This window comes from Ornithodoros turicata, chromosome 4 (assembly GCF_037126465.1).
Source record: "Ornithodoros turicata isolate Travis chromosome 4, ASM3712646v1, whole genome shotgun sequence".
Classification (NCBI taxonomy): domain Eukaryota; kingdom Metazoa; phylum Arthropoda; class Arachnida; order Ixodida; family Argasidae; genus Ornithodoros; species Ornithodoros turicata.
This window is the reverse complement of record NC_088204.1, coordinates 39,205,104-39,218,877: the sequence shown is the minus strand read 5'-3', so window position 1 is coordinate 39,218,877 and position 13,774 is coordinate 39,205,104. Positions and strand designations below refer to the sequence as shown.

The 13,774-nt window shown below is 42.6% G+C and overlaps 1 long non-coding RNA gene across 1 annotated transcript; it reads left to right on the top strand.

The window, feature by feature from the left end:
* Positions 1-3,318: 3,318 nt before the first annotated feature.
* On the top strand, positions 3,319-9,237 carry LOC135393031 (uncharacterized). The gene is made up of 3 exons (XR_010422392.1): positions 3,319-3,487; positions 3,590-3,742; positions 9,031-9,237. It is a non-coding gene; the product is annotated as an uncharacterized LOC135393031 (long non-coding RNA).
* Positions 9,238-13,774: the final 4,537 nt, after the last annotated feature.

The following is a 13,774-nucleotide window of genomic DNA, read 5'->3' as shown; positions in this document are numbered from 1 at the left end:
CGCCAGTGCCCAAGAAAGAAGTGAATCCTTGCGCCCCCTGCAGGCTTTGCTCATTGGTCGTGACGTCATCCTATTGTCTCAGGGCTACACTGTTTTTTTCACTAATGTCGAACCCATCGCCTCTGGACAAGGTCCACCTGAAACAATAGAGTCGTGGTATGACGTCATCATGCAGCTGCGTGGCTCAAGGACGCGTACGCTCTAGACAGGGGACCTGTTATTTATTGAATCACTATCCCAAGATTATTTCCTTTATTCTACTATAATGATTGCATAGGGAACTATTGCAGAAAAACACCATACATGAGAGGTGATTGTAGGAATTAAGCATCCCATTCCCAAAGTCTTACTAAATGAGACTTATCAGTACAGGAAAAAACAAAATGGTTCAGCAAGACATGTCCATCCCATCCGAGAGCCAGGCAGCTAACTGAATAATGACGCTCTGTTCCTCCTGAATAAAGTCACACACCTGTCCACCTTGCGGTTACTCTCTGAACTAAATGAATCGCAAGATTATTAAGAATCGTTCAAGCTCTACTCCCATTCAAGGCAGCACTATCGACATCGTCAAGAATGTCAAGAAGAAAAACTACATGTAGAAGGAAAGCATGTCAGAACAGATCTGGGCATGTTTGTCAGACAATAAGGGGCAAAAAAGCGAAAAGAAACACTTGAACAAAGCAGAAAACCAACATCAAACTATTTCTAAGCACACGCTCTCCTCTTATTCAAAAACAGTGCTCATCATAAATCCGTCCAGGACAATACACACCATTTTTCTATTGCTACACTTTTTTCCAGTAACGGTCAATGCATTGCTACAGACACCTGAAACACTTCGTGACGTCATCCCACCCTGTCTGAAGAAGACAGCGGCAAAGACAAACACTCCTATTATTAATTGAATTGCAAGGTTATTTCCTTTATCCGACTCTTAATGACGTTCACTTTTACAACAAAATTCAACAAAAAAAGCACCCTGCATGAATCTTGATCTTAGCGATTTTCACCCCAAAGCTCATCATGGTCATTAGAATCACAACACCAGTAAACTACCACTGCTCTTCTAAAATAATAAGTGATACCACTCAACATCATCACCAGGCTTATGTAATACATGACCCTTTCTATGCTCGTATACTCATTTTCTGAGGCTACACCTGCGAGCAAAAAGGCGCGAAAGCCTGGGGGCAAAGTTCAATTCGCGCACGACAAACCACAAGACAGAACGCATTTACAGGAACAGATATATGGTGTGATTGCATTCCCACTATATTAATGATTTTCTATCTTGCATTGCAGTTTAGAAAAACTATTACAAAACTATAATTTTAGGAGCCTATTAAAATTCTACTTTCTATGGAAACTATAATTGCCCTGTTACTTGGATCGCTATTAATCAAAGTCTCCAATTTTTTCTATCTTCCCATTTCAGCCTACCAGGTCTTGTCATGCAGTGAAGCAGACTCACATCCAAAATAATTAATTTACACTGAGGGTGCCCTGCTTCAGGAATTCCTATCCTGTGCTCAGATGCAAGCGTTTCTGCATGAATACCTATAACAGCTTGCTTCTTCAACATACCCAGCTCCTGACACGTAACAAACAAGCAGAGAAACGCAGTTCTCATGAATTCAGCTTACCATGCGACTTCCTTCTGCGCACAAGCAGTGATTTGAGCAAAGAGCAGCAAAAATTACGCGCACTTGTGCTGGAATTGCTATGGCTTCAAACACTGAAGCATATGCTAATAAACTAAGAAAAAGACACTCATGTCTGGTATCAGAGAATTCTTGCATAATGCTAAATACATAGCCGCATTGTCCCTTCGTAAAGAGAAGGGAAAAGGCTTAAAGGGAGACTCCGGGAGAAATCGAAACTATCGTAGTAACTGTGCATATGAGTCCCGAATATGGTTTAGAAATTAGAAACAAAGTTGGTTTGGCAGTCGGAGACATATTAGTTGCAAGAAAAGCCGAAAATTGTATACCGAAACCGAAACTCCAGACCGCTTCCTCTCCGGCCTCCCGTACCCTGTGTGACGTCACCGGTAGTCTCCCGCGGGCCGCAGGCTGCCGTCTGTATCAGTTTCGGGTACGCGCGCGTTATAGCTTCTCGGTGGAACATGGATAACGAATCATCTGCTTCCTCCATTTCTTCATCTGAGTGTGACTACAGTTCAGACGAAGAAATTCATTTCAACGAACAAAACGTATGCATAGACGATGAGGAATCGCCGTTCATGACTGATCCCATGCCAAGCCAACGAGGCCGCAGCGAGGAAAGCGAAAGCAGTTGTGATCGTGTGGATGCTAGTCTATGGTGAGTAACAGCGTATATGTTTCTGCCATATCAGTACGGTTTGACATTTCTTTTGTTGGGGGCGACGTTAATAAAACAAACTATAGTGTATAGTGTGAGGGTTCGAGAATTCGTACGAATAATGCACGATACTTGGTACGACTGCACGCTGCGATCCTAGCCCATCCACCAGTGCAGTCTTCCAGCCGAGACACACACACACATTAGCAAGCGCACATGGCATGCTGACTGCACGTGGGGCGTGCTTCCGCCAAGATTTTGAATTCGGTGTATGTTGGAAACATATTGAAAGTCCATTGCATAACCAGCCAGCGGCACCGTTCGGGCGATTATGTGAGTTGATGCTCTGCAGCATACATGCTTGCTTAGCAAGTAATGCTTAGCAGTATGATGTGCGTTTTTACTGTTATTATTTATGATGTGCATTTTGCAAAAGTTTACTTCAAGAATATTTTGCAAGCTACAAGGACATGTATGTGACGGAGGAGACAACAGACGAGAGTCACGCGAAGAATACGGGTTTATTCTGTCGCACTCAGCAAGCAACTACACTTCCCATATCCGTTCTTAGGGTCCCCGAGCAGTTTGTGACCCTGTCCTTCTTTGGGGTTAGATGGGGTGCAGGAGGGGCCACCCAGTCGGCAGCACAACTGGAAGGGGGCCTCGGGCGTTACGAATGTAATTAACATTTATTTTGCAGTGCTCACAAACCTGCTTGCAGAAATGGGACACACAGTAATAGACTATCAATTCGCTGGGCAAAACTTTTATAAAACATTCACACAAACAATTGTACATATGTTACACATGTTATTGCCTAGGATTGCATAGTTATTATATTTTGTAGAAAGCTTTACAACACAACCAATAAGTTACTCAGTAAGCATATGCACTGTTTTTGCATGCACTGCATTTTTAGATGCTCATGTGGCCGCTGCCGTCCAATGGAAGACGATGAGCACCTGTGCTGCCAAGAAATAGATGAGGTTTCAGCCGTGTGTGATGAAGAAGTGATTGAATGCATCACAGAACACGAGTTGTTCTCCATGCTTTGTCTGCATAGAAAGCAGCTCGAAATGCGCTCACGAGTGCTGAGGGCAGACTGCCCTACCTATATGGAGAGATGTGGAGACGACGATAGCAGCATTGACTATATGCATCGGTATGTAGGGTTTGCAGTTATTTAGCATGATGCATGGGAACTATGAGAGAGTAATGTAGAGAAGTACCAATATGTATAGGTATTTTATTTTTGTCCATGCAGTGTCCTTCGGTTTACAGCATACAGGGAATTTGTGTACTGCATTTGGGGTGGCCTCGGTAAGAGCAACAGACGCCGAATTCCAGGCTGTGCCCTAAGGCGGACACGAGAAGCCTTCCCCTCAACTGCATACACCCACTTTGCTTGGGTTTAAAGGTATGCATCACATCAGTGTATCACATTGAGGTTTAGGCTGTGCATCTGCATTTGTCTATGCAAATGTCGTCCCATGTGGAGCAAAGTTTTGCAACATTTGTTAACATTGTTATAATATTGCCAAAGTGGGCCAATGTTACTATCCATTTCACGATATTCTCCCAATGTGACACCTCAATATTTCTCTAGTGTTGCTAGGGAACAGTGTTTCAACGTTCCTCAGTCACCTTCGAGCAACATTACTCATGCGCACCCTATACCGGGTGTTTCAGTTAAATCCCCGGGCTAAATAATTCGCGAACGGGTGCACCAATCCACGAGCTTTCTTTTTTACAAGTATCTGTCCGATACCACCTACAAGCTGCACACCGTGTGAATTAGTGGGAGGCGCTCATTATTAAAATAAAAATGCAAATGAGTTAAGTAAAAAAGCGTAACTTCTAAAGCAGGGCGCTGTCGGCATAAAAATGGGTACTACCCCTTTTGGGACCTTCAGTGGACACGTTTTAGAGAAAAATCTGCCACCGAAGCGGGTCATTTGTTGCAGTAATTAATTGGTTTCGGTTTACGTATTTTTGTCGGGGCTTGTCGCTGCGAAGCACAAAAGGACGCTCTTTCACTCCATTATCCATCAATGAATTACGTCCTTACACCAATGAATTACACCAATGAAATACGCCATTTTGCGCTTCGCCGCGACCAGCCGCGAAAAAAATACGTAAACCGAAACTAATTAATTACTGCAACAAATGACCCGCTTCGGTGGCAGATTTTTCTCTAAAAGGTGTCCACTGAAGGTCCCAAAAGGGGTAGTACCCATTTTAATGCCGACAGCGCCCTGCTTTAGAAGTTACGCTTTTTTACTTAACTCATTTGCATGTTTATTTTAATAATGAGCGCCTCCCACTAATTCACACGGTGTGCAGCTTGTAGGTGGTATCGGACAGATACTTGTAAAAAAGAAAGCTCGTGGATTGGTGCACCCGTTCGCGAATTATTTAGCCCGGGGATTTAACTGAAACACCCTGTATAGCACAATATTTTGCAAGACCGTTGTGGAACTGTTAGCGCAAATATTGTGCGAACCCGGATAAGTCCCATTGAAAATTTTTTCCAGCAACGATGCTGGATAACATTTCCGTAGCATTGAGACAGCGTCACAACCATATTTCGTCAATGCAAATAAAATATGGAAGCAACGCTTGCGTTATGCCTCTCCAACATAGAGACAGTGTTACAGCCATATTTCTCCAACACAGATACAATGTGGACGCAACATGTGTGTTGTATTTCTGCAACATTGAGACTGTATTACAGCCACATTAGTTCAGTGCAAATGCAGTATGAAGGCAATATTTGTCTTCTGTTTCGGCAACATAGAGACAGCGTTACACCAAATATGATGTGGAGGCAACATCTGCGTTGTATTTCTGCAACATTTAGACAGTGTTACAGCAATGTCTCTTGGAACAAAAATACAACATTTCGGGAAACAAATTCATACTGTCTTTTGAGAGGGGTTCTTGTGCACTCCTCTCAGTTAATATATCCTATGTAGCACAAGCCTGACTTCAAAACATGGTACCTGACAGGAAGGGATGTCAGGAATGTTGTTTGGTATGCTTGACTCATTGTAGATACATGGGTTAATTGCAAGGATGCATCATTGTCACTGTTACAAATATTTTACACCTCGCCATACTTAAAATTATCCAAATAGTGTGTGTTTAAGCATATGCTTGATCTGGTGATATGCTCAAGCGGTCCCCCCAGTGGAGTCTACCCCCATACGTCGCTCTCCTGCTCGATGACAATACAGATCTCCAAAGTCTGGCTTCACACACATTGAAAAATGAAAATGTGTACACATGGTGCGTGAATGTTGTTGCAGTGGAGTTCAAACATTAGCACCACATCTTGCTACAATCCAACACAACATAAGCACAATAAACGAACACTCTTGACCTTCGCATACCAGAGTCTGATCATAATATAGCCAACCTAGAAGCTCTAGTGCAAACAACTAAATATCCCACACACACACATTGTTGCCATGACATTGAAGCAATATTGCACTAGAGAGGAAAGTTTTGCAACACTCGTTAACATTATTGTATTACCAAAAGTGGCCCAATGTTACTATCCACTTTACGATGCTCCTGCAACGTGGCAACGCAATATTTCTCCACTGTTGCTAAGGGACAGTGTCTGAACATAGTACCTCCGAGCAACGTCACTCATCCAAGCTCCTGACTGTACCCTATAGTCGCGCAGTATTTTGCAATACATTTCTGAAAATGTTACCTCAAACATTGCGCAAATGTGGGTAATGTCACCTTGAAATTTTTTTTAGCCAGCAGTGATGCTGGAGAACATTTTCGCAACATTTAGACAGCCTCCAAGCCACATTCCTGCAACACAAATGAGACACGGTGGGAACGTTTGTGTTATGCTGCTGCAACATTGAGACAGCATTAGTCATATTTTTCCAACAAATACAATATTGAGACAACATGTGTCTTGAGTTTCTGCAACTTAGAGACAGTGGAGACAGTGTTATACCCATATTTCTCCAACACAAATACAATGTGGAAGCAACATTTGCGTTCTATTTTTTTAGCATTTAGACAGCGTTACAGCAATGCTCCTTGGAAAAGAAATAGTACAACATTTGAGGCAACATATTAGTAAAGTGTCCAGGTTTTGTGAGCGAGTCTCGTGCATTCCTCTCAGATCATATCCCGTGTAGCACAGGCCTGACTTAAAAATGTGCTACTTGATGTCAGGAATGTCAGGAATGAATGAATGAATGAATGAATGAAGGATGTCAGGAATGCTGTTGGGTATACTTAGCTCGTTATAGATACATGGGTTAAATACAAGTATGCATAATCGTCACCGTTACAAATGTTTTACGCCCCACTACACTTAATGAAAGTACCCCAACAGTTCGTGTTTCAGTATATGCTCCATTCAGTGGGATGCCCAAGCGGTTTCCTCAGCATAGGTAGCTCTCCTGCTTGATGACAATACAGGTCTGGGCACTTGCATAGTTGCGCATTGAGAGATGTGTGCGTACTGTGCTGCAGTGTTGTCGCAGTGTTTTGCACACATTACTCGAGTGTTACAAGTGATTTTTGCAAATTAAGTTTAAGTCATGGACATTACCGACGTTTGGGCAACGCTGCAGTATGACATTGATGAAATGTTGCAATACCGTTTGGTGCTACCTGGGGTGTGTTCAACAAGTATGGATGTAATGCCTTACAATCTTGTAGGAATGTTACATAACTGTTGCCTGAAGGTTGTGGTAAAGAAATATGGCTGGAATAATGCAGTGAAAACAATACCTAAACTTTGCCAAAATATTGTGCGTGCATTGAAGAATATTGGTGTAACCGCTAGTTGACAGATTTGATATTATCCAACCAACAGAAAAAGGTGACAGCATTGTTGTTAAGGCGGAGATTTGGGCAAGTTGGTACATAACTAGTTAGAAAACAGCGCAGGTAGAAAACAACATTGTTGTTTTGCCCATAGATAAGTACATTGCTGAAGTTCATAGCACCTTGACAACATGCAACATGACCAAAAAGATGATCATGAGCCAACATAGGAATATGCAGCACTTATAGGTCATACAATACAGGACACCCACCAATGAAATCTCATCATACATGATGACCTGAAATGCCTCAACTCGACGATGCCGGTACTTCCCAAAATTGAACCTCTGTGTGCAACAAGGCGATAAGTGGAAAAATCCCAAACGGAGAACAGGGGCCTGGTCCGATTGTCCGTCCCATTGACATACATGCATTTCCCGTTTTTCACCATGCTGTAGCAGGTCAGCAAATCACAATAAGGTCCTAAATTTTCATTCACAGGTGCATACTGGATTATAGATGTGAACGCAGCAAAAATAGTAAAAAGGGGATAAGTCAAGTTATCCCCTTATTGCATACAGAGGTTCAATTGACGAACTCTACACTACAGATGTACTGCTCCCTTGGAAGGCAATCACTGTCCAGACAAACAAGCAAGCCAGCAGGTGAATGTGACCATACCAGCATGCCACGCAATGTAATAGCAGTTTTCCCACAGTGGCCTTTGCACATGAAGCACCATGAAAAATCCACGAAGTTTCACCCATGTATGCCAATTTTTTATATGGTCCCTAGAAGACAAGGTCCTTCGCACACGCACACTAGAACTCTGCAGTACACTTTGACAATGAGATTACCCAGGTTCCTTTCTAACCGAAATCCACTGCAAGGCCCTCACACTGGACTGAAACAAAGTTTTTGAACAGGGTTGAACTACAAAGCAACCTGGAAAACCAGAGGTTATGAGGGAATTTGGATATGACTGGAAAAGTCAGGGTATTTGCCAGAAGGCATCTGAAATCAGAGAAAGTCTGTGACGATGCACGACAAATTGCGATTGCCAACCAATGGTTGAGCAACCACGCTGCTGCAACGTTGCCGCGAGTAGCAAACCGTCAGTACGACAAGCTCAAGGCAGAAAAGTGGGGCAACCGAGTAGTGACCTCTTTTATGAGGGATCTGCACTAAAATATAGCAGCAGCCATGAAGCTCGCACTTGTTTTTGGTCAGGGTATTTGCTTGCAATAGTCAGTGAAATTTCAAGGTTCCAATTCAGTAGACACCCTGTTGAACAACAAAAATATTCTGACATGGGTCAAATGACCCATCTGTAACACCCATTAACATGTCATCCCTAACCCTTTAAATACCATGCCAGTGGAAAGGCTGGGAGGGAAGCCCAAGTAGAACAGCCTGTGTTCGAAATCTCCCAGACTCTTCCCTTAGCATTTCCTCGCTGGTTTGCTTGAGCTTCTGCATTTCCAAGGCTGCTGAAGAGTAATTTTGCATCTTGTAATATCCGTTACACTGCTGGCAAAAATAAATATAGTGAAAAGAAATGTACGACCTATAATACCTAATCCTTTAGGCTGACTCAAACGAGGAGCAGTCTGCGTCTGTGCTGAACCTTGAACGATGTGCCTTGGCAGCATCTCCTAGACTTGGCTTTTCACCATATGAGCTGCAGAGTGTTGGCATAGAAACTCGAGGGTTGGACCTTTCAGCAGCGTCATAGGATGGCCACTTTTCCAGGCACCTCACGACATGGTCAAACAGGTTATCAACATAACCTAGGGAGAAATATTAAAATGATGATTACTTTGAATTAGAAAGTCCAATAAATTATGTGGATACGTTTGCATCTCACAAATTGACTAACCATATGATGTTGATTCTTTCAAGGGAACAACGACCCACTGCTTCCTTGGCTTACATGGCTTGAGACGGCACTTGTTGCTCCCATCATCATTCTGCGGCACTACCCGGTCGGAGTTGTAGTTGTAGTGCAAGGCAGTGATTTGTGTCCTTTGAAGATTATGTGGTATAAGAGACTGTTGTATTACTCATAATATATTTTAAGAAATAAGCAATAACACTTTGAATTATTACCTTGCTTTCATGCCTTCAAATGAGTAACTCCGTGATTTTGGCGCAAAATTGATCAGTAGTCTGTGGAATGCTTCCAAGCCGAACGCTTGCTCTCGTGGTGAAAGCCTAGGGATGTCAGCGAGAAGTCTCTTTGCAATAATGATGTCGTGGAGTTTCCTGAATGTGTCTGAACCTCAAAGAAAAAATTAACACACACAAAGTTCTACACAACGCACATGATGAATGGCTGACGAGAACACATATGCTTGCAAAACACACTTCATTGGTTATAAAACAAATAGTATGAAGAATTTCGGCGTGGCAATGTACCACACAGCCCATACCACAAAAATTGTATGATTGTGCGTACCACAAAATGTACACTGATTGCGGTGTATATTATGTTTATGAAAAGACTATTGGAGACCTGTGGAAAACTTCACCCTTCGCAAGAATGGCTCATCTCAAGTGCAAGAGGAAAGCATATATACGAAGCATATGAAGTAGATAGTATAACAGTGAACCAGGGAGTTACCTTCACGCAGCCACAGTCTGTCCCCGATATCACCATGGTAGCACACCGGATGAAGAGGATTAGGATGGGTGTGAACATTCACAACATGACGGATGACGGACACCCATTTTGCGAGCAGCTCTTCTCCACTGTCCCCACTTGTCCGTGCACACCAGTACAGGTGTCTAACAATGCTGTCACACCTCGATGATGCCTTGATTTTGCTACTGCTAGCATTTTCTTCGTTATACCTAAAATTTTCGAATTATGTTGTACTGCACCAAACCATATCTGTCAAGAAACACTAATGTAGAGATAAATCCCTACCCTTTGCCACGTGTCAGACGTTGAAACGATGACGAATATTGGTGTGCTTTGATTTCAAGAAAGCCTTGACACCATTGTGACTGTCAGTGACAAGCAGGTCCGTGGACAGTTCATGTTCATCAAGAAATGCCAATGCCTGCTCAAGTCCTTTCTTTTCCATGTTGTTGCTGTAGACAACCTGTGGAGACTGGAACGTATGTTTTTATATTAGTAGAGTTTCTCTCCCTCTAGTGATTACACAAGAGACCAAAGCACATTTTTGTCAGTTATGGGGTTATTTTCACATACCATGATCAATTCAAAGTGTAATATCTTGTTGACGGATTTCTCCAGTAGAGTGTATGTCCCCATGAGCGCGTTGTGGCCTGGAGAGTCACACCGAGCATCTCCAGCTAACATTAGTTTTCTGCCCCTCACCGTCTGGATGAGTGCCTGTTGCTCAGAGAGCCACGCCTAAAAGAAATGTATTTTCATTAGCATGCAGAAATAATGCAAATATGCTGAAAAGGAAGTATATTTATCTATTTATTTTTGATGATACGTTTAGGGCGCTGTAAGGGCATTACCTATCGCAATGGGACACAAATATACATCAATAAGTACTTAGACAGGAAATGTCATACAGGATGAGCAGATAATAAATTTCACAATGTTACGAAGGATACCACAATGGACAAAATATACTGCAAGTGTTATCCGAAATAACGAGATCTGGACACACCGGAAATATAAATGGCACTCAATGGCTATCTGCTTTAGAGTGATTATGAGCTAACAGAGATTATAGTGTAGATATCCGAGGCTGCGGTTCGCACTCAGTATGATATGGGAGATTTGGAGAGAACAAGACATATTGGAAGTAATGCATAGACCAAGATATTCATGGGAGCCAACATGTTGGAGAGCATGGGGATCCATGTGATAAGAGTGTAGGCGGATTTGGGATCGTGTAAAAGATACTCTGCTACATTTGTCAGTATTTACTGCTAACCATTTGTCTCACCATGGGTTGATTTTCTTGAAGCCAGAGAGTTGTAAGGATCAGTTTATGGACAATACATTCGTCAGCAGAAACTCTAATGAGACCTCATTATTCGCCTCATTAATTGCAGGGAAAAGTTAGCAGTGCTGCATTTTGTAGTACTGTGTCCTCTTGATGCTCGCCAGGTGTAGGAAGTCAAACATGCGGAGCACTTTTGTTGGACAGCACCCGGCAAATAAAATGGCAGCACACATTAGGGCATTCCCTACTGGCTTTGCACCCAAAAGCGGCTGGCTATGCCACACTCTTGTGTGTTCCCTTTTGCATGTGACTCTTGCACGCAGCAAGGATCCCTTGCAGCTGAGGCTGACTTTTGTTTGGTCTGTCAGGCACGTTGAGCAGATGAGGAGCAGGTCAAGAAGGTTAGATTCTGCAACCATGTAAAAGTTCTCCCTCAGGCCTTTGGAGTCAGGTACGCTTTCAAACCTCAAAAATGGAAAACATAAGTATAAGGCTTCAATATAGCTGGCATGATTTTCACTTTCACCAGTACATTACAATAACGTCTCTGTTATAATGTGAATGGGATCATTCTCGTAATGAGTAATGTAGCTCGCTCGATGCAAAAATGTTTATCGAACAACACTCAATGTCCAAAGCACCTCTATCTCAAGCTTCGATCAACATCCAACATTTTTTTTTCCTTTTTTAACTGGGCACCTCACCAGAAGTTGCTCCCTTATGTCCACTACAAAGGTGGTTGTGTTTGAGGATATGTTCTGCACTGGGGAACATATCCTTCTCAGCTTGTTTCCAGCTTATGTTAACATGCAAGATTTCATTTGAATCAAGCAACAAATGCTCTCGCTCCCTAGTACAGACAAGTCAGTCTACCTGTTCTCATCATCCTCATCTTCTGCACTGCAGCTTGGCTGCTCATCAGTGTCGGCAGGCCTGGAGGCCTGGAGAAATATGCATTACAAGGGTTACAAGGAAATTCTTTATAAGCAGCTTGTAGATGGGGGGGGGGGGCTGATGGATCTCGACATCACAAATATGTGAAACAAAGAGAGTAAACACAAACACATGGGTAAACAATGCATAATGTTGCAACACCTAAACTGTATTCAAATGATAAGAATAACAGAAGATATACTTTATTGTTTGAACCATTTGTCAATGAATCTTGCAATTGAAATATGTTATTGTCTACAATGCTTAAATTCCTGAACTGTACTCTAATTAGCTTCCAGCCAACATGCAGGAAGTAAGTGGCACAAAGATGTAACATTTGTCACAGACTGTGAAACCTCAGAAATTTCTTGCGAAGCAAGGATGCCATGCATTGTTCATGCATCTACTTCTTTCGCTTTTTATGTGTGTAGCTACATGGTTGCTTTTCAGTTGATATACACAATGTAAGCAATACGAGATTCCTGCCTGGGAAGACCTCTAAACAACTTAGTGTCCTTAGAGCGCTTTGTGGTGTGTTTTCATGTTGTGTGTAGTATGTCTGTGTGTATCTACCTACTTTAAAGTGCTCTGTTTTGACCACAATGTTCCCTTCTCATTATATAGACTAGGTGAGGCATTGACTCTATTGCGGCCAGTGAACTTGTTGTGAAGTGTGGAAATGAGGTTAAACTTGAAAGGGTTCAGCAACATAAATTTACTTGACTTAGCATGCTAAATCTGAATAGCTTTTTAGAAATGATACAGAAGTGGGTGGGAAGGCTAACGGAATTGAAACACTGGAACCATGTCACATGTGTCTGTTCCTTCATGTGTGCTTCAGCATAAAAATGACTACTTCCTTGTACCCAACCTGAATGACATGTGCATCTGTGTAACTGCAGTGCACAAAGCAAACGAGTAGTGCACTTACAGTTCCAGCAGATCAGGTTCCTCAAGTGGGGCCTCAAGCGGGGCTTCAAAGTATGACGACTCCAATGTCCTATGAAAATTCCATAATGAGGAAATACCATTAGTACCATACCTACCCATGTACAAATGTGACATTGAAAAGTACCATACCCATCTGTCTGGTTTGGAACGTAGCTAGCATCATTAGGATCCAACATCCTGCACAAAATCAGTATACAGGTACACTTATGCATTCAGAAATGGGCTGCATGAACACAGAAAATATAATCCGGTATAAGTGTTCATAGACCTACTCTGCCATGCTGTCTTCGTCACCAGAATGGGGACCATCATCCATGGGGACATCATTCATGGGGACACCATCATGGATGACGGGACCATCAGGAGGGAGCATGGGGCCATCAAAAACTGGAGTTGAAGTGCGACGCACGTCATCATAGAATACAACTGGCTCTGTCTGACAAGATGCGTAACTAGGCTGAGGAGGCGGTCGTGTTTGTACGATGACTTGTGGAACTATAATCAAGAAAAGTAAATTTGCAGATAATATCCCTATCCATATTCCTATGAAAAGCAAAGAAAACTTACCACTGTTCTCCAAAGTTTGTGTTCCATGCTCCGTGCATGTTAGCCTGATTGGGCTGGGAAACACAGGTGACACAACCTGAGCAGCAGGTGGGGGCAACTGTGCTGTCTCCACATCGCCACCAGTGTCACAAATGACTCCACCGATATCTGCGAAATACCATCAGTGTATTTCGTGATAGCGAAGCCAATAGCGAATACAATGCAATTAAGTGAACACGAAACGTAACAGCATCAAGAACACTCATTCACAGCGTTCTTCCAAC